General features: G+C 42.6%; 1 protein-coding gene and 1 long non-coding RNA gene across 3 annotated transcripts in view; one reads left to right on the top strand and one right to left on the bottom strand.

Annotated features, from left to right (window-relative positions):
* The window catches only part of ttc7b (tetratricopeptide repeat domain 7B), a 433024-nt gene that overhangs the window by 102269 nt on the left and 303675 nt on the right, over positions 1–27080 (bottom strand). The window lies entirely within an intron of this gene.
* Positions 26202–27080, top strand: part of LOC132210056 (uncharacterized) — a 77249-nt gene continuing 76370 nt past the window's right edge. Inside the window, exon 1 of the long non-coding RNA XR_009446218.1 lies at positions 26202–26369. This is a non-coding gene — a long non-coding RNA (uncharacterized LOC132210056). The remainder of the gene's footprint in view (positions 26370–27080) is intronic.

Raw genomic sequence — 27080 nt, 5'->3', positions numbered from 1 at the left:
TTCCCATTCACTTGTATGAAGACTGCCCCACAGTGGAGTGGGAAAAGCTGGGGTGGTCCGAGTCTTTGACAAGTGGAAAACCTGCTTTCAGAAAGTTAAAGAAAATAGGACTTGCATTTATATAACACCCTTCACAAGCTCACAACATCCCAAAGCGCTTTACAGCTATTCATGTTCTTCTGAAGAATCATCGTTGTAATGTAGGAAACTGGGCAGCCAATTTACACACAGCAGTCTCAGAAACACCAAAGTCATTCTCACTAGACAGTTTTGTTTAAAGTGATATTGACAGAAGGATGCACACTGGTCAGGAAACCAGAGTGAACCCCTTATCGTCCTCAAAATCTGGGAGCTTTTCCATAAGGGAAAGCTTTAGTTGAGTATCTCATCTGAACGACAGTGGGTCTGACAGTCAATACTATCGGCCTTGTGACAGCCTGGCTTTACCCCACCAAAAGGTGAAAAGTAACACTGGGGGCTAGTAGTTCTATTAAGGGAAAAGAGGCTCAGAAACACACAATAGAAATTCTACATTGGTGAGGAATTGGCTGCAAAAGGGTAGATTGGTCACTTGAGAGGTATCAGAAAGTGCCTTGGGAGATCTTGTTACTTATAAGGCACTCTATAATTTGAAACTGTTGTTGCTGTTGCCAGGAAACCATGCCCACCCATATTACAAGCACCATATACTTGCTGTTGGTTCTCTTGTTGGCCTGTTACTTGCTGCTTGAAGTTTGGCTTTGTGTATAAAACAAACAGCAGTAGTGCAGGAAAACATTGAACTGTTGGCATGAGCAACTGTTGCCAGGAGACAGCTGCTTAAAAGTTGCTTCAGTGAAAAAACAGGAATGCGAATGCAAAGGTTCTGCGCAACTTTCTTCACCTATTAAATGCAAAGGCCAGAAACCAAGTATTTGGTTCATGGCTGATGACACAAAGCTGAATGTGCATGCATACTTAAGATGTGGGTGAGGGGGTTGGTAGTGCAAATGTCAACTTTCCTCAGAGCTCCTCCTATTGGTCTAGTGAGTAGGCACACTGTCTGGCCACAACTTGTAGTCATGCCACTTATTTGGTCTTAGCATCTGTAGGCTGAGAAATTTAAAGATTAACCAGAGTGACCACCCCGTTGAGAATCTAGCAAACTCTAATGGATATTGTTTGTACACTGATGTCAGGTTATGAAAGAATTAGCTGTAAATGACCACTTATAGTCAACACCCTGCTCCTGCTCAGTGCCCTGCCTCATGGTTGTTCACTTGAGTGATGCACTTGAAAACACCTTAGCAAGTTACAGAATCACAGGGTTCTACAGTACGGAGACAGGCCCTTCAGCCCAAACTGATCCATGCTGACCAAAATGTGCACCCACACTAACCCTGTTTCCCTGCACTCGGCCCATATCCTTCTAAACCTTTCCTATCCATGTATTTGTCCAAATGCCTTTTAAATGTTGATAATGTATCCGCCTCAACCACTTCCGCTGGTAGCCCATTCCATGGACATATCACCCTCTGTGTTAAAAAAAAAAGTTGCCCCTCAGGCTTCCATTTATTCTTTCCCCTCTCGCCTTAACCTGATGCCCTCTAGCCCTCGATTCCCCAACCCTGGGAAAAAGACTATGCATTCGCCCTGTCCAAGTCTCCGATGATCTTATGCACTTCCATAAGAAGTCTCCTCCTCCCCTTCATCTCCTATGCTCTAAAGAAAAAAAGTCCTAGCCTGCCTAACCGCTCCCTATAACTCTGTTCTTTGAGTGCTGGCACCATCCTTGGAAATTTCTTCACAAACCATAGAATCCCTACAGTGTGAAAACAGGTCCTTCAGGCCAACAAGTCCACATCCCTCACTGCATCTCACCCAGACCCATCCCCCGATAACCCACATAATCTACGCAATTTAGCACGGACAATCCACCCAGCCTGCACATCTTTGGACTGTGGGAGGAAACCGGAGCACCCGGAAGAAACCCATGCAGATACTAGTACAATGTGCAAACTCCGCACAGACAGTTGCCAAAGGGTGGAATTGAACCTGGGTCCCTGACGCTGTCAACCACTGTGCCATCCCTTTTCTCTTGAACCGGCGGAGTGAGAACAACGTTTGCTCTTTTCTGGGAGACTTCAAACCGCCAACTTCGCACTTAGCAGCTGGAAGTGCTGAACAATTGCACCACAGAAACGCAGGTTTTTCTGCACTCTTTCCAGTTTAATAACATCCTTCCTATAGCAAGGAGGCCAAAACTGAACACTATTCTCCACCTGCAGCCGATTTCCTCTACAATTGCAGCATAACTTCCCAACTATACTCAATGCCCTGAGTGATGAAGGCGAGTGTGTGAAAAGCCTTTTTCACTGCCCTGTCCATGTGTAACTCCACTTTCAGAGAACCATGCACCTGAACTCTAAGGTTGCTCTGTTCCACTAGGGTCCTTAAGGCGCTACCATTCACCATGGAGCTCCTCTCTGATGAAGGGTCTAGGCCTGGAACGTCAGCTTTTGTGCTCCTGAGATGCTGCTGGGCCTACTGTGTTCATCCAGCCTCACAATTTATTATCCTACCTTGATTTCACTTTCAAAATGCAACACCTCACACTTACCTATATTGAACTCCATTTGCCATATCTTGGCACACTTCCCCAGCTGATAAAGATCCTGCTGCAATTTCTGATAACCTTCCTCACTGTCCGTGATGATGCCTATTTTAGTATCATCCTCAAACTAATCAATGCCTTGTACATTCTCATTCAAATCATTCATTTAGATAACAAACAGCAATGGGCCCAGCACCAATCCCTGAGGCACACCTCTAGTCAAAGGCTTCCAGTCCGACAAGCATCCTTCCACTGTTAATCCCTGCATCCTACCATCAAGCCAATTGTGAATCTAATTTGCCAACTTTCCCTGCGATTCCATGTGATGTAACCTTTCAGAGCAGCCTACCATGTAAAACCTAGGGCAGCACGGTGGCTCAGTGGTTAGCACTGCAGCCTCACAGCGCTAGGGAAACGGGTTCAATTCCAGCCTCGGGTAACTGTCTGTGCGGAGCTTGCACATTCTCCCCGTGTCTGCGTGGGTTTCCTCCGGGTGCTCTGGCTTCCTCCCACAGTTCAAAGATGTGCAGGCTAGGTGGATTAGCCATGCTAAATTGCCCGTAGTGTTCAGGGGTATATGGGTTGTAGGGGGATGGGTCTGGGTGGGATGGTCCAAGGGGCGGTATGGACTTGTTGGGCCGAAGAGCCTGTTTCCACACTGTAGGGAATCTAATCTAATCTAAAACCTTACCGAAGACCTTACTGAAATCCAAACAGACTACGTCTACTGCCCTGCCGTCATCAACCTTCCTGGTCACTTCATCAAAGAACTCTAACAAATTTGTTAGGCATGATCTCCCATCCACAAAGCCAAGCTGACTACATCTGATCAAACCCTGTCTTTCCAAATGCATGTGTTATCTTATCCTTCAGAATTTTCTCAAGTAACTTAGCTACAACAGATGTCAGGCCTACTCGTCTATAATTCCCAGGTTTTTCTTTGCAGCCCTTCTTGAATAGGGGCACAACATTCGCTACCTTCCAGTCTTCTGGGACCTCCCCTGTGGCTAACGATGGTGCAAGTATATCAGCCAGAGCCCCTGCAATTTCTTCTCTAGTGTCTTTCAGGGTTCGTGGATATATCTGATCAGGACCAGGAGATTTATCCACCTTCATGTACTCTAATACTTCCAACATCTCCTCCACTATGATATGGACTGTCTCCAAGATAATGCCACTAACTTTACCAAATCTTTGTGTCTTTCTCCGTGGTAAACGCAGAATAGAAATATTCATCGAGGACTTCACCCATCTCCTGCATTCCACACATACATGTCAAATTTAGTGCTTGAGGGGTCCTGTTCTCTCTCTAGTTATTCTTTTTCCTCTAATATACTTGAAGAACTTCTTTGGATACACCCTAATCTTCTCAGCCAAAACTATCTTGTGCCCCAAGTTATATTATTTATAAGGCATTGTATAAATTCAAGCTGTTGTTGTAGAACAATGCCAGTTCTGAAGAGGAGACACCGGACCAGAAATGTTAACTCTGCTTTCTCTCCATGGCTGCTGAGTTTTCCACCAATTTCTGGTTTTGTTTCATGTCTAAGTTGTCAGAGGATTGGGAAGCCTTTAAAAACCAGCAGAAAAGCAATAAGGAGATGATGAAATACCAGGGTAAACTAGCTAGTAAAATAAAATATCTTTTATACGTATAAAAAAGAGAGAAAAAAAGTGAACAATGGACCACTGGAAAATGAGGATGAAGTAGTAACGGGGAATAAAGAAACGGCAAAAGGTCTGAACACGTACTTTGCATCAGTTTTCACGGTGTACGACACAAGTAGCATATCACAACTTCAAGACATTTGGTGGGGGGCCAGGAGGGGTTTGCGCGTGGGTGCAGAGGTGAGAGCAGTGGCCATCATGAAGGATAAGATCCTGCGGAAGCTGAAAGGTCCAGAGGTGGATAATATCACCTAGACCAGATGGACTACACTCTCGAGTTCTGAAGGATGCAATCTGTGGAGATTATGGAGGTAATGGTGGACCTTTCAGGAATAACTGGAGTCAGGGAGGGTCTGAGAGGACTGGAAAACAGCTAACGTAACACACCTATTTAAGAAGGGAGGGAAGCATAAGACAGAAAATTATAAGCAGATTAGCCTGACCACAGTTGTTGGTAAGGATGAGACCACGGAGTACATGCGAGTGTATAGTAAAACAGGATTGAGTCATCACAGCTCATCAAGGGTAGGTAACACCTGACAAATCTGGTACAGCCCTATGAGGAAGCAACAAGCAAGATAGACAAAGGAGAACCAGTGGACGTGATCTATTTGATTTTCCAGAAGACCTCTGACAAGGTGCTGCACAGTAGGCTGTTAAATAACATATGAAGCCCATGGTGTTGGGGGCAATGTGCCAGCATGCATAAAAAGTGGCTGACTGGCAGAAGATAGAGAATAGGAATAAAGAGTTCTTTTTCAGGATGTCAGCCAGTGATGGAACAAAACTATTCACATTATACATTAAAGATTTGGATGAAGGAATTAAGGGCATTGTTGGTAGGTTTACTGATGACATAAATATGGGTGGAAGGACAGGCAGAAAGTGGGGAGGCTGCAGAAGGACTTGGACATGCTAGAAGATTGGACAGATAGAACACAATGTTGGAATGTGTGAAGTTACGTATTTTTGGTAGGAAGAATAGAGATTTTAGACATTTTCTTAACAGGGTAAGGCTTTAGAAATCTGAAGCACAAGGGGACTTGACAGTCCTAGTTCAGGATTCCCTAAAGGTTTACACGCAGGTGTAGTTGACAGTTAGGAAGGCAAATGCAACACTACATTCATTTGGTGAGAGCTAGACCAGGACAGCACAGACGTACTGCTAAGGCAATATAAAAGTCTGGTCAAAATGCATTTGGAATATTGAGAGCTGTTTTGGGCCCATATCTAAGGAACAATATATTGGACTTGGAGGGAGTCCACAGGAAATTTACAAGAACCCTGGGGATGAACCTTTTGTCATATGAGGTGTGGTAGAGAACCCTGGGTCTGTACTCGATGGAATTTAGAAGGATGGGGTGGGGTGGGGTGTGGGGGGAGAATCTCATAGAAACTTACAGAATACTGAAAGGCCTGGATAGAGTGACATGGAGATGATGTTTCCGCTAGTAGGAAAGACTAGGACCTGAGAACACAACCTCTTTAGAACTGAGATGAGGAGTTTCTTCAGCCAGAGTGGTTCTGTAGAACTCACTGCAGCCAAAGGCCAAGTCACTGAGTGTATTTAAGGCAGCGATGAATAGATTATTGATTAGTAAAGGCTTATAAGCTTACAGGGAGAAAACAGGAGAAGGGGGATTGAAAAACATGTCAGCATGATTGACTGCAGAGCAGACTCAATGGGCTGAATGGTCTAATTCTGCTCCTATATCTCATGGTCTTTAGTCAATCTGTTTCTTAAGGCTATTATGCTATTTGATGAGATCTTGGAAAAACTGCCTATCAACTTCATCCATGCACCTTACCTTCAAACCCCTTATTATCAGGGGATAATGAATGTCTGTTGAACCCCTCAGATATAAAATCATTAATCGAGCTGTTATCTACTGCTTTCTATGGAAAATAGTCCCATACTTATAATACCATTTACATGAATAGCATGTTTCCTGACTGCTATCTCCAGTAACCTGGTTCTGATTTTGAGGTTTGTGTTCCTTTATCCTGGTCTGGTGCCATTTCACTTTCTTGCTCACTGCTGTACATCATTCTCAGTGGGTCTCTGCTTGAAATGTCATCTGTGATTTTACAGCTTCCAGCTTTTGAATTTCCAGGACGGACTATTTTCCTTCACATCTTCAGTTTTTCTCTTTCTCTGGGCTGGGTCTATGTTAACCCTTTGTATTGTTGTCAGACTTGTAGCTATAATCCAGTGGCATGGCATTAAGGATGTGGGTGAGATCAAGGGGACACATTTTTTTGAGAGACATTAGATGCTTAGGGAATTTTAACTCAAATGAAGAAGATTACTTTAGATTAGATGCTATGCATTGATCGTGGGCCAGCTGTTTAATTAATTATACTGGCAAAAATGAGTCACGTTTTAGAAATAATGCAATAAGAGGTCATTTTGTTAGCACTAATCGATTAAGCATCCTCTTTTATTGCAGAACATGGTGAATGTTTTGTTGCAGCTGTCGACTCAATTTGTGAATTAAAAGTAGGCAAACATTCTGTTCCTTTGGCCTATTTTGTTTCATAATCTCCTTTTATTTTGTTCTATTGGTGCTACTCAAACATGTCTTTACTGTTAATTTCTCCCCTTCTGCTTTTCATATCTACACCTTGCCTACTTGATAAGGTGATATTAAACATCCCACAATACTATTTAATCTGGAACAGGAAGTTCTCCCATCACCTTGTCCTGTCCTGCAACTCTTTTTCCCATCAACACTTGATATAGATAATCTGGGAGATTCAGGGGATGGATGTAATTTATCTGTCAGACGTGTGCTTGTCTCCCATCTCTGAGTGCAAAAGCACAGCACGAACAGGGAACTGGTGAGGGGACTAGGTTAGAATGTTGGAGAATCTCAGAATGTCTGGCAGTATCTATGGACAGAGAAACACAGTTAATTTTTCAAGTCTAATACTACTTGTCTTCAGAAATGGCTTAGATTCAAGTATCTAAGCACCTGATTTTACTCTGTTCTTATTTCATCGAATTTTCTTATCCACTTACAAACAAAATCATGCAGTACAGAAATGGTCATTCATACCATTGGGTTGATAGCTATCCAGCTAGTCTCAATCCCCCATTCCTTCCCATTGTTCTACATTATTTCCTTTTCAAATATATATTGAATTCCCCTTCAAACGTTTCAATGAAAATGCTTCTACCATTTTTAAGGTAATGAGCTGCCCAGCAAATCAGGTCCTAACAATCAGATACATTAGGGGCATTTAAGTGACTCTTGAATAAGCACATGGATGAGAGCAAAATGTCGGGTATGCAGAGGAGTTTGATCTTAGAGTAGATAATAAGTCGGAACAAATCATGGGCCGAAAGGCCTGTGTTGTGCTGTACAACCCTGTTAGATCTGAATGAGACCTCAAATTGCACAGTTCTCGCGACACCAAGTATACATAAGGTTTGAACACATCACAATGTTGATTTTGGTTTGGCAATTTGAACACACTCCTTGAAAGGAACACAGAGGGGTCAAGGTGAAACTTACCAAACAAAACCAGATGTTCAAACAATCCAAAAGGACAAAGATCACCAAAGGAGAGGTGAGCATCATATCTCTCAGCAGCAATTAGGCAACAGTGTGGCTGAGAACTAGGGCCCATGTAATGTGTTTGCAGGCGCGCATATGTACTATCTAATAAGAGATCTAGAACAAAAAGAAAGCATTAAACAATTTTAAAGACTTGCCTGCGGAGGCCTCTTGCAAAGGAAAGCCTGGGGATGCTGAGTGAGCAGTGTGTGTCAAGCACCCTGCTGTTTTCATTACTACACAAGCTTCAGCTCATGCTAAGACATAAAGTATTTACACCAAATTACAAAATGAAAGCCCTGAAGGCATGATTGCCTTTCTTTTGAGAGGCAGATATGTGCCAATGCACATAATTCATTGAACTATTTTCTACTGTCGGAGAGAACCAAAAGCTGCAGTAGGAATTAATAGGGTTGCTTCGGTTACTGGTTTTCAGGAATCTTCCCTCAACCCTATTCAATTTTGCACTCAGGGCACATCTTCTTGCCTCTCAATACTTGTTCTTGACTGTGCACAGTTATGGTCTCCATGTTATGAAAGAATGTAGAGATGCTGATGAAGGTGCGATAAACAGTCAAAAGGATAACACTTGAACTGAAAACCTATAACTACTCCAACATTGAATAGGTGGGGCTGAAGGCCAATGCATGATTTGATTGAGTTCTTTATTATTATGAAAGCATTTGACAGGGTAGACATTGAGATGTCCACACCCAGAGATCATAAATGTAAGGCAGCTACCACTAAATCCAAATTTTAGTGAATTTATTTTCACGGAATTGTTACGATGCAGGAGACGACCATTTGGCCCATTGTATCCACGAAGGCTCTGAACATTCTGACCTTTGTGCCAATCCACTGCACCTTCCCCAACTGACAATGCACATTGTTTAAGTATAAGCAATCATTTAGTATCCTCTCGAATGTTTCAACTGAACATGCCTTCACCACACTACCAGGCAATAGATTCCAGACCCTAGGTGTGTGAAAAAGATTCTTCTCACCTCACATTTCTTCTTTTGCAAAGTACTTTAAAACTGTACCAACTGGTTCTTGATCTACTGATAAATGGGAACAGTCTCTTCCTATGTACTCTGTTCAGATCCCTCATGATTTTGCTTGTCCTTTTAGCATTCTCATCTCACCAGTCTATCATTATAGCTAAAGACTCAGTCTTTTATAAGTATCTTCTTTGATGCTCATATATCCTTCCTATAGTTCAGTGCTCACGATTGTACAACATATTCTTTGAACCAAATTACACACTGCACCTTTTTAGCCCCTGAATGGTGAGCACTCATCACAGCATGGAATAGTTAAGATGGATGGCATTGAGGCATTTAAGGAGAAGCTTGATAAGCAAGACAAAAGGCCTAGAAGCATTTGCTGAGAGGATGAGATGCTACAGCGCAGCAGGAAGACCTGCATCGACTCATAGGGTGGAATGGTCTGTGTTTTTGTCCTCTACATTCTATTCAAGTTTATTTTTTGGGTTTTCAATGAGGCATATTTACGTACAGAGCGAGCTAATGAAAACCCCTTTACAACTGGAAGTTTCAATGTTATCGCACTTCTTTCCATGTGTTTTGCAGGAGCCATGAAGCATCTGTTAATGGATTTGGGTGCAGGCGACATCTTATATAAATAGGATGATGGCAATCTGTAAGACCAGAACTGGAGGCAGAACTGGATTTAGTACTGAAAGACAGTAAGTTTTATATATATATAGCACTTTCCTTATTTTCTCATGGAACATGGGCATCACTGCCTGGTCCAACATTTATTGCCTGTTCCTAAGTGCCCTTGAGAAGATGGTGGTAAACTGACTTCTTAAACCAATGTAATCCATTGGTGTAGGTGCGCCACAATGCCATCAGGGAGGAAATTCCAAGATTGTGAGCCAATGAGCAGGACTAAATGCTACAAACATGAAGCATGACAGGCAATAACACTGGAATTTAGGCTCTCTTCAGCTGTTCTCTAATGAGCAGAAGCAGTTTTATAATACTGTGGCGCAGATCATAACAACCCAGCAGTCTCTCAGCAACAATCCCATCATAGTTCCATGCAATTAAATTTCAAATTTCCAGGAGAATGCAGCCATATCTTGATAACTGGAAAGCCATTTTGACTTGGCATTCATATCGCTTGCCAAATTTTACATAATCACTGCAGCCTCATTCCATATCTTTGCAGAACTGAAATGCCAAAATATTTATTTTAGAACAAAGAAAGATTGAATTTGCATTTATAGAGCTGCCTTCACAACATCATGCAATTCCAAAGGACTTCATAGGCAATGATGTACTTTTACAGTGGAATTATCATTGTAACGTTGGCAATCATCTTCAAGTGAAACAAATCTTCCAAACCTGCGACCACTAGCATCTAGGAGGACAACAGCAGCAGATACATGGGTACACTATTATCCAAGCACTCACCATCCTGATTTAGAAATGTATCATCAGTCCTTCATTGTCGCTGGATTAAAATCTTGGAATTCCATTCTAAGAGTAACCTTAGAGCACAAGGATTGCAAGAGTTCAAGAAACCAGCTCAGTCCCACCTTCTTAAAGGCCATCCAGGGTGGCCAACAATATTCAAATTCCTCGAAGAAATTAAAAAAAATTAAGAACCAGAAATGCTGGAAATGCACAGCATGTCTGAATAAGGGAGGTAATTGCTTTAGCTGGCAGGGAAGGTGGAATATTTCAAGGGAATGTTTTTATCTTCAATAGTCATATACTCCCCCAATCTGACAGTTCACTTTTCCCTCTGCTTCCTATCACCTTTCTTTGCTCAAAACCTTCACAGGTAAGTACAAATAAGATTTGCAAAGTGGGGGCCACTTTTGAGCATTTTGGGGCAGGGTTGGAATTTGAAGCAAATTGTTTGGGGGTAGGGGGCATAAGGGAAAAGAAAGATGAAGCATATGCATCCAATAAATGCAAAGTACTTCAGATGCTGGTGATCTGAAATGAAAGCCGAAATTGCTGCAGAAAATCAGCCAGTGTGGCAGCATGTGTAGAGAGAGAAATCTCATTCTCCTAATGCTGGCTTTTAATTAGAAAGCTACTAAGGTTATTTTTGATAGAGTCTGAAGAAGGGTCTAGGCCCGAAACGTCAGCTTTCCTGCTCCTCTGATGCTGCCTGGCCTGCTGTGTTCATCCAGCTCTACATCTTGTTATCTAAGATTCTCCAGCATCTGCAGTTCCTACTATCTCTGAAATACTTCAGCTTTGAACTGGATGACAATAACACTGCAGTTGCCTTAACACCAAAGGAGAGAAAATAAACAGCAATAGCTCAGCAAGTCACTCATTTGTACAGAAGATACCCAGAAACAAACAATAAATGGCATTCCCCCAATGCCCACATCTGAGAATGAATTTCTGAAGAGTTTACTGATCTTTAGAGCAACACCAGTTGCAGCAGAGATTTGCAGCTCAGTAGTGAACTTGGGATGCCGCACTTTATTACAATTTCTTCTCCAAAGGCTATTAATAAACCAGATGGGAATTTATTCTTCCTCAGGCCTTTAAAATTGTGAAACCCTTTCTCGATGTCACATGACCACCTGCTCATGCTCCCTATCTCGTCTCAGTCTTCCTTTCCTTCTTTGACCTGCCAGGATTAAAACCTCAAATTTAAATTCCCATAACCATTATGTCTTGATGTACCTGACCTTCTTTTCTACTCTTTTCAACCTGTTTGGTATACTGCAATCTGATCTTTTGGGCTTCTCTATTAAAAAAAAAGGACAGCGTGACTACTGTTCAGCCCAATTCCAAATATATTTCGTTCAAGACAAGCTACACCTGTATTACAAGCTTAGTACAGAAACAGCACAAATCTACACTGAGATCTCTCCTCCACGAACCATCACCGACATCACTTCTGGCATCCTGCGCATCCCTGATTTCCAGCTCCCCACCACTGGTCACTGGGTCTTCACTTTCCGAGGTCCTAAGCACTCAATTTCTCCCTAATCTCTCCACCATTCTACTTTTCTCCCCTTCTTTAAGAAACTGCTTAAACCTTCCTCTTTCTCCAAGCTTTCAATCACCTTTTCCAATACCCCCTTCTGTGGTTTTGGAATCACTTTCTTTGATAATGCTCTTGTGAATTTGGGCTGTTTTATGATATTAAAGGCAGAATATAAATGCAAGTCATCATTACACTTTTCAACTCTGTTTGAAATGCAGCGCAATTAAAATGTCACTGAAGGCTTCACAATGTAGGTACAGTTGATCTACAAACACCATGCTTTAATTTTAATAAGTCCAAAATACTTCCCTTGATTAGCTAGTGCACTCATTTACTTTGGTTATAATTTGCAATAAGCTTCATTTTAGTGATCTTTCACTTTCCCTAGGTATACTTTACCCATCATAGTGCACTGAAATTCAGTCCCTCATTCCTTAAAACTTCAAAGGGCCTGTGTGATCATCACTTCTCTCTCTCTCTCGTTCTCTCTCCCTCTCTCAGGGCAGGGTTTCAGACTAATCTATAATCTTTCTACTCGATAGTGGAGGCAACGAAATGGTGAATGAGGAATAGTCTCATTTGCACTGCCAGTAATGAGTTATTAAATTATCCAGGATGAAATCCGGCCCTGAAACTGGAGGGACTGACACATAAGTGCTCATTTCTAATATATGCTTCAGGCAAAAAGGGTAGCAGATAACAAAAATGAATTTCACTAGAAGGGGCCTGGTGCTGAATGGAAAAATATCCACAAGGGAGTGGATAAAAATGCTTATTAAATTGCATCCAGCTCTTAGCTGAATAAAACTCATAAATCATGCTGGGGTTTCCTTAAAGCAAGCACCAATTTCCATGCCCCACATGCTCAATGTGTCTGACGTTCTTACATTCAACACTTACGCTAAAATTCCAGGAAAACTAAGTCAACTCTTCGGCAGGGTTTCAAATCAAGGAAATAGGGCTACATTTTCTCTTAAACGAAGACAAAGTGTTGTCAACAAAACACATAAAAATTGATTGCTTTAGGCACAATGATGTCCTGTCAGCCCTGCTTTCTAAATTAACAGAATACTTCCAGATGGTGGCTTCTTTTTATTTTGAAAACCGTATTTGGGAATATTGCAACACTTGCACGCTTGCAGGATACTGATTTACTGTAAATTCAGAGGTTAGGAGGATCGAATGGTGACAATATGCAGTGGTTACAAGATATCAGATTTGACAATTGCATAACTAGGTTAAAAAAAACTTACAGGTGCTTAAAAGGCAGATGTCGGCAGTATCCAATCCCTAGCTAACAGACAAGAGAAAACACATTAACATATTATCAGCCCAAAAGCATTGATAAATCAGGAAATGGAATACATCAAGAAATGGAAATCGAGAAAATCAATCACCAGAGAAGTGCTACTCAGTAAACTGTTGAAATTATAGGTGAAGAAGTGCCCAGACCCTGACGGACTTCATCCCAGGGTCTTGGAGTGGCTAGTGAGTTAGTTGATACTGTTGTTTTAATTTTCCAAAATTCCCTTGATTTGGAGAAGGTCCGTTAGATTGAAAGATAGCTGCCAATTTACTTAAAAAGGGAGACAGAAAACAGAAAACTACAGGCCAGTTCACTTAATATCTGTTGTAAGGGAAATGTTAGGAGCTACTATTAAACATACAGCAAGGTACTTAAATAACTTCAAAGTTATCAGGAACAACATGCTTTTGCAAAAGGGAAATCATCTTTGACAAAACTACTGGAATTCTCTGGGCAGGTAACATGCTGTTAAAAAAAGGGATCAGTGGATGTGCTGTACTTAATTTCCAGAAAAAAAATGATAAAGTTCCAATAAAGATTATAAAAGAAAATGAAAGCTCATGGCGTAGGGTATAGTATATTTAGCATGGAAAGGTGATTGGCTGGCTAACAGGAAGCAGAGGGTAGGCACAATTGGGTCTTTCAGAGACTGTCTGAGTGGTGTGCCACAATATTTGTTGCTGGGGCCTCAACTGTTTTCAATTTATATAAATGACTTGAAGGAATGGGAGGTACAGAAGCCAAAATTTTGTACATGGCACACAGATACGTATGAAAGTCAGTTATGAAGACAACATCTGGATGCTGCAGAGGGATATAGATGTGTTAAGTGAGTGGGCAAAGATCTGTCAAATGGAGTATAATGTGGGAACGGTTGAACTTACCCACTCTGGCAGGATGGTGAGAGATTGAAGAACTCTGAGATGTGGAGGGATCTGTGTGTTCCAGCGCACAAATCACAAAGGTTAGTTACGTAGGCACAACAAGTAATCAGGAGAACTAGTAGAAAGTAATCCTTTATCGAGAGGAGAGCTGAATACAAAAGTAGGGAGGTTATGCTTCAGTTATACAGGGCACTAATGAGACCACAGCTGGAGTACTATCCACATAATTGGTCACTGTGACTGTACTGTGCCTTTAAGACAGATTTGTCTCAACCTACCCAAGGTCACACAAACAACACCCCATCTCTCTCTCTCTCTCTGCCTCACTCATTTCAGCTGCTGTGTAATTCCATCCTTTCCTGCTTTGATTTTAAGATTGGCACAGTCCGCCAATTTCTCTCTCTCTCTACATCTTTCACTTCACTGAGCAGAAAACACCTTCCCCTAAAATAAAGCGCTAGCTTGTTCTAGGCCCAGCAGCCTGCCTGTGGGAGGTGTCTGAGTAGTTATTTACGTCTGTATTATCAGCTCCGATCCTTCTTCAGCTCATCAGTGGATTGACTTCACAGTTAAGCACTTGCCAGTGATGCATCTTCTGCCCGCTCGTGCATTCCCGAAAACTGGATTCTTCTGACACTGGATCAGGCAGTCTATGTGGCAGCTTCTACTGTGACATTTCCACTAACCAGACCCATGGCAGAGCACGTTCTTCCCCCCATTCCAACCATAATTATCATTTATCCACGCTGACTTACAAATAAAGTAAAAAAGGAAAAGGAACCTATGCAGAGGACAGTTAAATGGGAAGAAAACAAAATTAAAACAATGAGGTATGAACTTGCATTTATGTAGCATTTTTCTTAAACTCAGAAACTGCACAAATGTTTCTCAGTCACTGAATATGTTTTGTGGTGTAGTCAACATTAGGAATGTGACACCCAACTAATGTGTTACAGGCTCCACAACCAGCCTTCAAGTAAATAGCCAAAGAATACTTCAGTGATGTTGGTTGAAAGATAAATAATCGGTCCCAGGATACTCCACTGTTATTCTTTGAATAGTGTCTTGGATTTTTTTTAAATTCATTATCAGGACATGGGTATCTCAGGCCAGCACTTAATGCACGCTCCTTATTTCTTTAGGGCTATTCAGAGTCAACCACATTGCTGCGGGTCTGAAGTCACAGATAAGGACGTACAGGATTCCTTCCCTAAAGGACATTAGTGAACTAGATTCTTTTTCAGCAGTCAACAATGGTTTCATGTTCAAAATTAGACTCTTAATTCCATATTTTTACTAAATACAAACTCCAGCATCTACCCCAGCAAGATTGGAACCTGGGTCCTCAGAACATTACAGGGGTTTCTGAATTACCCGTCCAGCCAGAGTGACAACACTGATTTTCATTGGGCCAATGCCTCCCCCTCATCGAATTAAGGGACCAGATGAGCTTCAGTTTTACACCTCATCTGTAATAAGGCATCTGTGAGAGTGCAGCACTTTCTCAATACTGCAATCAGTGTCAGGCCAGTTTAAGTGTGCATTTCTAAGGTTTTTGAGCAGATTTGTAAGCTCTGTGGTGTTGTGGCTGCTTGGCTCACCACTCCACAGACGTTTCATTACCCTGCTGGATAACATCATCAGCGCAGCTCCCGATGAAGCACTGTTGGATTTTCCCACCTGGTATTTAAACTCTGGTGTCCGTTGAGTTGGATTACCTCCCTTCAAGTTTTCCTTTGTAGTGGAGTATACATAGGGTCCACAGCTCTATGTGTTTGTTGATTGCCTTCTTAGTGGAGAACTAGGCCTTGAGGAATTCCCGTGCTTGTTGAGGTTGGTTGGCTCGCTGAGGTGGTTTGTTGTTTCACAGACGTTTCATTACCCTGCTGGGTAACATCCTCAGTGCTGCCTCCAATGAAGCTTCGGTGTGTTTTTCTGCCTAGTTTTAAAACTCTGGAGTCTGTTGAGTTTTTTGGATATCCATTATCCTTGAAAACCTGGAAGAGGTACTCTTCTTCCTCTTGGCAACCAACACTACGGCAACACAGAACTATGCCAAAAAACTGGGTCAGAAGACACAAACAACATCAGAAAGATACTTCATGCCCTGACACACTCATCATACTATCCTACATCAGGAACACATCGGAACTAACCCCCAGACTCCTACGACCGCTGGGCATCAGAGTGGCACACATGCCCACATCAACCCTACGAAAACTGCTCACTCGCCATGGACAGGACCAATGTCATCTACAAGATCTCCTGCAGAGACTGTGAGAAACACCACATTGGACAAACAGGAAGGAAACTAACTACAAGAGTACATGAGCACCAACTGGCTACAAAAAGACACGACCAATACTCACTCATCTCAATCCACATGGACAAGGAGAACCACCACTTCGAGTGGGGCAACACCAAAATCCTGGGACAAGCTAAGCAGAGACAGGCACCGGAATTTCTGGAAGTCTGGCACTCCACAAAGCATGCTATTAATAAACACACAGAACTTGATCCCATATCACTCCACTCCGAAGGAAAACCAGAAGTGAGACAATCCAGCTCAACGGACTCCACAGTTTAAAAACCAGGCGGGAAAACACACCGACAGTTCATTGGAGACGGCACTGAGGATGTTGGCCAACAGGGTAATGAAACGTCTGCGGAACAACAAACCAGCTCGGTGAGCCAGCCAACCTCAACACCCACAACCCAAGCTACAAATCTACTCCAAAACCTTGTCTCTGCTTGGCCTGTCCCAGGATCCTGGCATTGTCCCAATCATACTGGTGGTTTTCCTTATCCATCTGGATAGAAATGAGTGAGTATTCATCATATCTTTTTGTTGCTAGTTGATGTTCGTGTACTCTTATGGCTAAATTTCTTCCTGTCTGTCTAATGTAATGTCCAGTGTCCGAAGTTCTGAGGTGGTGCCACTAGACCTGAAACATTAACACTGCTTTCTTTCCACAGGCGCTATCAGACCTGCTGAGTTTTTCCAGCAATTTCTGATTTTGTTTCTGATTTCCAGCAGCTGCACTTTGGTTTTTAGATCATCTAGGTCTTCTCATTGCTCTTTATAGGAGTTTGTTATGCCAAAACTGGTTCTTGGTTTTCCTAAATTACAGTATCTGCACTTCAATAAACATAATTGGTTCTATCAAAGCAGCAAGAGTCTACATAAATACATGTCTTTCTTTTGTGGTAAGAGTGATTATATGCATAGGAGAGGTCAGTACTTTAATAGTTGTGAATGGGCTACTGTTTTAGTTGTAACAATCCTGGAATATGATATTGATACTTGTGCTGTAATTAGGAAGGCTTTTGCCACATGATATGCGCTATGGTTTGTCAATGAAATAATTTATTAAATTTGCAGTACTAACTTCAACTAAAGCAGATTGATTAACAAAATGGAAATTGCTGGGATTCTGATATGAAATATTAATCATCTCTGCAGTATCAACTAACTACAGAATGCAGAACAACAACTTACCAAAATTACTTCCATAACATCTTACAAACTTGCAATATCCCCTATCTAGATGATGAATGGCAGCTAACACCTGCTCCAAGTTCCTACATTATGGATTGGAAATATCTTACTGTTCCTTCATCATAAGTGGATCAAAATCCTGGAAACCCCTCTCGAAGAACACTAAGGAGGTGTCTTCACTATACAGACTGCAGCAGTTCAACAATGGTAACTCATCATTTCAAAGGCAGAATGATTTATCTCTGAAATCACTGATTATCCAAAGATAAATAACTTGAATAACAAATATTCCATAAGACCACAAGTATCAACTTCTTTACATTACGGTGGCAACAGTTGCTTTTTGGTACCTAACCCAAATTAGAATTGATGCTTCAGCAGTTATTTAACATTGGAGGTCTCCTAAGCCAAGCCTGATGCTCAGATACACGCATCTTTCAGCAACATGGCGCTGAGGAGCTGAAATCTCAGCTAAAACGCTCGGGTCATCACACTAAGAAGATATTATCTGAAACAGTCTACATTACTCCTTTTATCTGAAAAGGAAGTATGTGTAGGATTATACTTACAAATTCTCTTCATCTCCCATCTCAGCAGTTCCCATTATCTCAGTAATTTGCCAATTATTTTAAATCTATGGCTTTGGTTAGCAATCCTCCTCCCTGTTGAAACTTTTACTCCATCTACTCCAGATTAAAAGAAACTTCATAATTTTGCACACACCTATTAAATCTCCTCTTATTTTCTCTGCTATAAGGAGAACAATACCCAGCATCTCCAGTCTCTCTGTTCACCCAAAGTCCTTTACCCCTGTTTTCAGTCAAGATTGGTGAAGACAGCATTGAATAAAACATGTCTTGTCCTCAGCATTATTAGTATGGGCATAGTGTAAAATACCAAGGAGGTGATGTTGAATTTGAATGAGGTACTTATTAGTGCTTTGCTGGAGTATTGTGTACAGATCCGTGTGCCACACTTTGTGAAAGATGTGAATGCACTGGAGAGAGTGCAGAAGCGAGTTGGAAGAATGTTTTCAGGAATAAGAAACTTCAGTTATGAGGATAGATTGAAGAAGCTGGGACTGCTCTGCTTGGAGACACAAGGAGATTTGACAGGGATTTTCAAGATCATGAGCTGTTTGGAAAGAGTAGACAGGAAGAAATGTTCACCATTGTAAAAGAAAAAAGAATGAGAGGGCAGATGTTTAAATTGCTGTGCATATGAAGCAAGGGTGATGTGAGAAAACAAAACAGAGAAATTGTTGAAAGCTGTCTTGATAGCATCTGTGGGGAGAAAGCAAAGTCAATATTTCGAGGCCAGTGACTTGCCTTTATTGGTCAGAGCATTGAGTACAGGACATTGGTTTGGTCATTTTTGGAATTCTGGTCTCGCCTTCTATACAGAGGATGTTGTGAAACTGGAAAGGGTCAGAAAAGATTTACAATGATGTTGCTAGGGTTGGAGGGTTTGAGTTATAGGGAGAGGCTGAATAGGCTGGGGCTATTTTCCCTGGAGTGTCAGAGGCTAAGCCTTATAGAGGTTTATAAGATCATGAAAGGCATGCATTGGGTAATTAGGCAAGATCTTTTCCCCGGGGTAAGGGTGTCCATACTACAGGGCATAGGTTTAAGGTCAGAGAGGAAAGATATAACAAGGACTAAGGGGCAACTTTTTCCACGCAGAATGTGGTGCATGTATGGAATAAGCTGCCAGAGGAGGAGGGAGGCAGGTATGATTACAACGTTTAAAAGGCATCTGGATAGCTATGTGAATAGTAAAGGTAGAGAATATAGGCCAAATGCTGGCAAATGGGTCAAATCTGGTCAGCATGGATGAGTTGGACCGAAGAGTCTGTTTCTGTGCTGTGTAACTGAAATAGGGAGGGAGGTAAAAGAGGTGGGGGAGTGGCATTGCTAATCAGCTGCAGTAAGGGAGGTCGTCGAAGAGGGTTTGTCTATTGAGTCAGTATGGGTGGAAGTCAGAAACAGGAAAGGAGCAGTCACGTTTTTGAGTTTTCTATAGACACCCCAATAGCAACAGAGACACTGAGGAACAGATTGGGAGACAGACTGTGGAAAGGTGCAGAAGTAAGAGGGTCATTGTCATGGGTGACTTCAACTTCCCTAATATAGACTGGAACATCCCAAATGCAAATAATTTGGATAGAGCAGATTTTGTCAGGTGTGTTCAGGAAGGATCTCTAACACAATACGTAATTAGGTCGAAGAGAGGGGAGGCCATATTGGATTTGGTCGCTGACAACAAATCAGGTCAGGTGTCAGATCTCGGTGCGAGAACATTTCGGTGATAATGATCACAACTCCCTGACCTTTCCTACAGTCATGGAGAGGGATAGGAACAGACGGTACGGGAAAATATTTAATTAGGGGAGGTGGAACTACAATGTTATCAGGCAGAAAACTGGAGCATAAACTGGGAGCAGATGTTTTCAGGGAAATGTATGACTGAAATGCGGAATTCATTTAGGGAGCACTTGCTACAAGTGGTGGGTAGGTTTGTCCCACTGAGACAAGGAAGGGATGGTAAGGTGAAGGAACCTTGGATGACAAGACATGTGGAACATCTAGTCAAGAGGAAGAAGGAAGTTTAGTTAAGATTGAGGAAGCAAGGACCGGACATGGCTCTCGAGGGTTACAAGGTAGCCAGGAAGAAACTGAGGAATGGACTTAGGAGAGCTAGAAGGGGGCATGAAAAAGCCTTGGCAGGCAGAATGAAGGAAAACCCCAAGGCAGTCTATGCTTATGTGAGGAACAAGAGAATGGACAGAGTGAGGGGAGGTCTGAGCAGGGACAGTAGAAGGAACTTGTGTGTGGAGTCAGGGGAGGTAGGGCAGGTCCTTAATGAATACTTTGCTTCAGTATTCACCAGTGAGAGGGACCTTGGCGTTTGTGAGGACAGCATGGAACAGGCAGATATGCTCCAACAGGTTGGCGTTAGGAAGGAGAATGTGCTAGAAATTTTCAAAAAAATGAGGATCGATAAGTCCCCTGGGCCAGACAGGATGTAGTCAAGGTTGCTATGGGAAGTGATGGAAGAGACTGCTGCTCCTTTAGCAATGAACTTTGCGTCCTCACTGTCCGTTGGAGTAGAACCAGATGATTGGAGGGTGGAAAACATTATTGGAGTAGAACCAGATGATTGGAGGGTGGAAAACATTATTCTATTGTTCAAGAAATGGAATAGGGATAACTCTGGGAATTACAGACCAGTCAGTCTAACCTCTGTGGTGAGCAAATTATTGGAGAGGATTCTGAGAAACAGTATTTATAATTATTCGGAAAAGGATAGCTTGATGAGATATAGTCAGAGATAATGGGAACTGCAGATGCTGGAGAATCCAAGATAATAAAGTGTGAAGCTGGATGAACACAGCAGGCCAAGCAGCATCTCAGGAGCACAGAAGCTGACGTTTCGGGCCTAGACCCTTCATCAGAGAGCGGTCTCTCTGAAGAAGGGTCTAGGCCCGAAACGTCAGCGTTTGTGCTCCTGAGGTGCTTGCTTGGCCTGCTGTGTTCATCCAGCTTTACAATTAATTATCTGAGATATAGTCACCATGGCTTTGTGAGGGGCAGGTGATGCCTCACAAGCATTAGTGAATTCTTTGAGGATGCGACAAAACATATTGATGAAGGTACAGTGGTGGCTGTGGTGTATATGGATTTTAGCAAGGTGTTTGATAAGGTACCCCATGGTAGGTTCATTCAGAAAGTAAGGAGGCATGGGATTCAGGGAAATTTGGCTGTCTGGATACAGAATTGGCTGTCCAGTAGAAGACAGAGGATGGTAGTAGATGGAAAGTATTCAGCCTGGAGCTCAGTGACCAGTGGTGTGCCATAGGGATCTGTTCTGGGACCTCTGCTCTTTGTGATCTTTATAAATGACTTGGATGAGCAAGTGAAAGGGTGGGTTAGTAAGTTTGCCGATGATGCAAAGGTCGGTGGAGTTGTGGATAGTGTGGAGGGCTGTCGTAGGTTGCTGGTGACAAGATGGTCCTGTTGTTGTCTGGCCTACCTGTCTCCACCTTGTGGAAACTGAACACCAGCTCTCCGATACCTCCTCCTATCTACACTGGACCACAACCCCACGCCATCGAACATCAAGCTATTGCTTCCACAATGGTCATTAACCTTATCTCAGCTGGGGATCTCCCTGCCACAGTTTCCCACCTCATTGGCACCCAACCCTACTTCTACCTTCTTCCCAAAATCCATGTAGAGGACCATCCAGGCAGACACACAGTTCCATGCAGCAGGAAATGACTCGAACTTTTTCTCCCCTTGTTTAGTCCCTTTGGCTATGGATACCTGTATGGGTCCTGGTTATGCCTGGCTCTTTGTGGATTACATGAAAAATTCCTTGTCCTAATTCTACTCAGGTCCCTCTTGCAATTGTTTCTCTGGTACCTCAATGGCATCATTGGTGCTGCTTTCCTTTCTTGCCCAGAATTGGAAAAATTTATCAATTTCGCTTTGAATTTCCACCCTCCTCTCACTTTCACCTGGTCCATCGTTGACTCCTTCCTTCCATTCCTTGACATTTCTATTTCCCTTTCGGAGAATAGGCAGGCCACCAGTATTCATTACAAACCCTCACAGCTACCTCAACCATACATTCTTGTAGCATGCTTTCTGTAAAGGTTCCAACCCATTCTCCCTTTTTCCTCAACTGAGTATTCCCCACCACCATGGTCGACCCATTTTCCACAGTTCTGTCTTCACCCCGTCTCTTCTCTCCTACAACAAGTCCTCACTTTCTACCCCATAAATCTCCACATCCAAAGGATCATTAGCCACCATTTCCACCACCTCCAGCAGGCTGTCATCACCAGACACACATTCCCCTCCTCTCCTTTATCAGCCTTCCACAGACACCATTCACTCTGGAACACCCAGGTCCACTCCTCTTCCAATTCCAACACTTCCTCACACCCCAGAGCATCTTTCCATGTAATCACAGAAGGTGCAACACTTCTTCCTCACTTCCAGGTGAAGCAGCAATTTAGTTGTACTTTATTCAATCTAGTCTAGCATATTTGCTACTCACCGTGTGGTTTTCTCTACAGTGGAGAGACAAAACACAGATTGGGTGACCACTTCTAGAAGACCTACATACTGTCCACAAAAATGACTCTGAGTTCCAGTTGCCCATCACTTCAACATACCACCATGTTGACATGTCAACATTTCTGACTTAGGCTTGCTGCAGGGTCCCAATGAAGCTCAATTCAAGCTGGAGGAACAACAATTCATGTTCCACTTGGAGACCTCAAAGCTTTCAGGACTCAACATCGAGTTTAACAATTTCAAAATGTGAACACCTTCCTCTATGTTCATTACTACCCCCAATAACCCTAAGTCCTGTTTTGTGTAGGTTGCTCCCAGCACAGCCAACTACTTCACGTTAGAGATAATGGGAACTGCAGATGCTGGAGATTCCAAGATAATAAAATGTGAGGCTGGATGAACACAGCAGGCCAAGCAGCATCTCAGGAGCACAAAAGCTGACGTTTCGGGCCTAGACCCTTCATCAGAGAGGGGGATGGGGGGAGGGAACTGGAATAAATAGGGAGAGAGGGGGAGGCGGACCGAAGATGGAGAGTAAAGAAGATAGGTGGAGAAGGTGTGGGTGGGGAGGTAGGGAGGGGATAGGTCAGTCCAGGGAAGACGGACAGGTCAAGGAGGTGGGATGAGGTTAGTAGGTAGCTGGGGGTGCGGCTTGGGGTGGGAGGAAGGGATGGGTGAGAGGAAGAACCGGTTAGGGAGGCAGAGACAGGTTGGACTGGTTTTGGGATGCAGTGGGTGGGGGGGGAAGAGCTGGGCTGGTTGTGTGGTGCAGTGGGGGGAGGGGATGAACTGGGCTGGTTTAGGGATGCAGTGGGGGAAGGGGAGATTTTGAAACTGGTGAAGTCCACATTGATACCATATGGCTGCAGGGTTCCCAGGCGGAATATGAGTTGCTGTTCCTGCAACCTTCGGGTGGCATCATTGTGGCAGTGCAGGAGGCCCATGATGGACATGTCATCAAGAGAATGGGAGGGGGAGTGGAAATGGTTCCATGATGGACATGTCATCAAGAGAATGGGAGGGGGAGTGGAAATGGTTTTGTGCTCCTGAGATGCTGCTTGGCCTGCTGTGTTCATCCAGCCTCACATTTTATTACTTCACGTTAGCTTGGTTTTTCTCTCCACAAATGCTGCCAGACCTCCTGAGTTTCTCCAGTACTTTCTGTTTTTATTTCAAATTTCTAGCATCCACTGTTCTTTATTTCATTCTGGCAAAGTCACCTCAAACAGATGAGTAATTATAAGTAGATTTTATGCTGATTGGGTTGGCTTCCAGGGAAGTCTGAGCTGTCTTCCATCTAAATGCTGCAATCTTATCCTCATGACAGAAATGCAGACACAGGAGATACCAGGTTAATGATTGCTCTAGCAGAAGAGAGTTGCACTTCGTGAAGGAAACAGAAGAGCCTCCCAGCAGTTTCAGTCCCAACAGGGGAATTTAAGTTAAACTTCATTATCAGTTCTGACAGGGTAGGGTCTTTGCTCATTTTTTTCTTTAAAGATACTTTGTACTTTCAGCTTTTTTCTTCATGTTGAATTGCTTACATTGATCTTATTTTATCTTAAGTATCTCCTCAAGGTATAAGGGAAGCCTAACAGCAACAGAAGGACATACTGAAAATGCCTACAGAACCAACCATTCAACGGCCAGGTACTATTTTATTTCTTCTGCATCATGTACACTAGATGTTAAAAACATTCAATATGTTAGCTTTGAAGTGAACCAACTGCACAGTCATGAGGTGGTACAAGGATCTGAATTTTCTGGAGAGCGGAACATGTTACTGAATCTTTTAACCTCACATTCATCAGGACAAATGCAAGAATGCCAGAATTTTAAATAAACTTTTCTTCTTCACAACATGCTTTCTCCATAGCAATGCCTTGTCCAGCCAGAGTCAACTTGCCAATCAATCAGCGTCATTTTGCCTATAGCAAAAACTGTTTGAAATTTGACGTTCTTGTGTCTGTCCTAACTAACACAAAAATGTCCTGATGAAGGGTCTAGGCCTGAAACATTGATGCTCCTATTACTCCTACGTTGCCTCACCTGCTGTGTTCCTCCAGCTCCACACTGTATTGGCTCTGACTATTTCCGAACGACGTGGAGGTGCCAGCGTTGGGACTTGGATGGACAAAGCCAGACGTCTCATGGCTGCAGCGCTCCAAAAGCTAGTGATTTCAAATATACCTGTTGGACTATAACCTGGTGTCATGTGACTTCTAACAAAAATAATGCTCGAGGAAAAGCTAGCTGAAGGTTCAAGAAGAAATGAAAATTTAGTGTTGGCTGTTTTACAGAAAGCTTCTTAGGAAATTCGCAAATCATTCAAGGATTAGCCCACTTTCTTAACCTAAAAACAGCAGCAGACCTGACGCCAATTAAAACTCAAAAGCATTCAATTAATACTCTCAATTAGGTATGTACGGAAATTTGAAACAACATTTATAGGGTTTTAGGGAAAGAGTGGAATGTGGAACTCATTGGATAGCTCTTTCAAAGGGCCAAACAAGATGATGGGTTAAATAGCCTCTTTCAGTACTCCAGATTTCTACAAATATCAAGAAAAAAGGCTCCTGCATAAGCAGTAAATGCACCTTTTGTGAGGGTGGGATTGATAGTCTATAAAATTGAACAGGCTCATGTTTCTTTCTTTTGACCATCAGCTTCAAGTTATTCGTTTTTTAAATTCAATCTGAAGAACTGAGTGATGCCAGCAAGTCTGTGTTTACTGCCTGTCCTTGAATGCTGTAGTTATCTTTTTATTAAATACAGAGTAGTTTTCAAGGCCATTTTAGCTGGCAACTGGAGTCAACTTAGACATTGCATTTAAAGAAACAAAATGATCTATTGATATGATGGTAAGAACTAAGGGAGAAGGCTTATGTGGACGAAAACAGTGACACAAACCAGTTAGGATGAATGATCTGTTTCTATGGTACAACATCTGTGCAATATTGAGAGACTAGAGTCACAAGTCAGCTAGATCACATCAATGAACTACTTGGTTCCCTGCTAACACAACAATTCTATACTTTTCATAGATTACTAATTTCACTGTGGAACTGAACCAACCAGGAACTCAGGGCTGCAAGCCCAGTACTCTATTGTGAACAATGCACATTCACAAACATCAGATATAACTCCCAGGTGACTTACCATTTGAGATTTTACAATCATCAGTCAAACATATTTGGGAGAAAAGTTTTTACAAAAATGAGAAACGGTTAAGAAAACCATCTGCAAAAGATAAGTGACCTTCTACTGAGTTCACTTCAGCTAAGGAATGCTGATGCAAAATTCTCTTTCCACTCTCTCTCTTTGTATTACACTTGGACTGATAAATTATTGACATCTCCTGCAGCTCAGCATGTTCCTGATGTAATCCAAAGGTACAGCAAAACTGAGCTGGGACAGGGAGCTGACCGAATTCTCAATAGAAACTGCTGGTAATTCAGGATTCAAGTGAATTTACGTCAGATTTTCTACATGTTGAAAGATTGACTCACACCTGGTACTAATTCACAGACCAGGTGCCAATTCTTAGGCACTGGCCAATAAAGTACTAGATGTCAGAATGCAGACTGAGGGGCGGAACTCTCAAACATATAATAAGAGCCATCTGATCACGCCTGAAGCAGACCATGTCAAGGTGCAACAGAACCTGGTCAACATTTGGGCTAAGATAATAAAATGTGAGGCTGGATGAACATAGCAGGCCCAGCAGCATCTCAGGAGCACAAAAGCTGACGTTTCGGGCCTAGACCAAGGGCTTGAGCTTTTAAGTGGTAAGTAACATTTGCAGTGAACAATTACTAGGCAATAACCTCCTTCCACAAATGAGTGTTCAACCATTGCCCATTGACATTTGACATCATTACTTCACGACAAATCCTTGATGTCGAGGGCCACCATTGACCAGAAACTATGGGAACAAGAGCAGGTCAGAGGCAAGAAATACTCAGCAAGTAACTCACTCCCTCACTCCCCAAAGCCTCACCATCATCTACAAGGCACACATCAGGAGTGTGGTGCAATACCTGCCACTAGCCTGGATGAGTACAGCTCCAACAACACTTCAGAAACTCGACACCACCCAGAACAAAGTAGCCACTTGACTGGCACCACATCCCTAAACAGTCAATCCCTCCACCTCCAATGCTCAGTAGCAGCAGTGTGTACCAACTATAAGTTGTGATGTAGAAATTCTCAGAAGTTCCTTAGACAGCACCTTCCAAATCCACGGCTGTTTTCACCCATAAGGATAAGTGCAGCAGATGCATGAGAACACCACTACATTGCAGTTCTCCAAACCACTCACTATCCTGACTTGGAAATATATTACCAACTCTCAGTGCTGCTGGGGAAAATACCTGGAACTCCTTCCCAACTCCATCAGGAACAGGGAATCCAGAAAAAGATGACATGATCCTGGAATCCAGTTAAACTAGTTCAAAGTGCACCCAGAAAACAAATTCTTCACATAAATAACAACTCCA

Source organism: Stegostoma tigrinum, chromosome 10, assembly GCF_030684315.1.
Source record: "Stegostoma tigrinum isolate sSteTig4 chromosome 10, sSteTig4.hap1, whole genome shotgun sequence".
NCBI lineage: Eukaryota > Metazoa > Chordata > Chondrichthyes > Orectolobiformes > Stegostomatidae > Stegostoma > Stegostoma tigrinum.
This window is presented reverse-complemented; position numbering and strand designations above follow the sequence as displayed.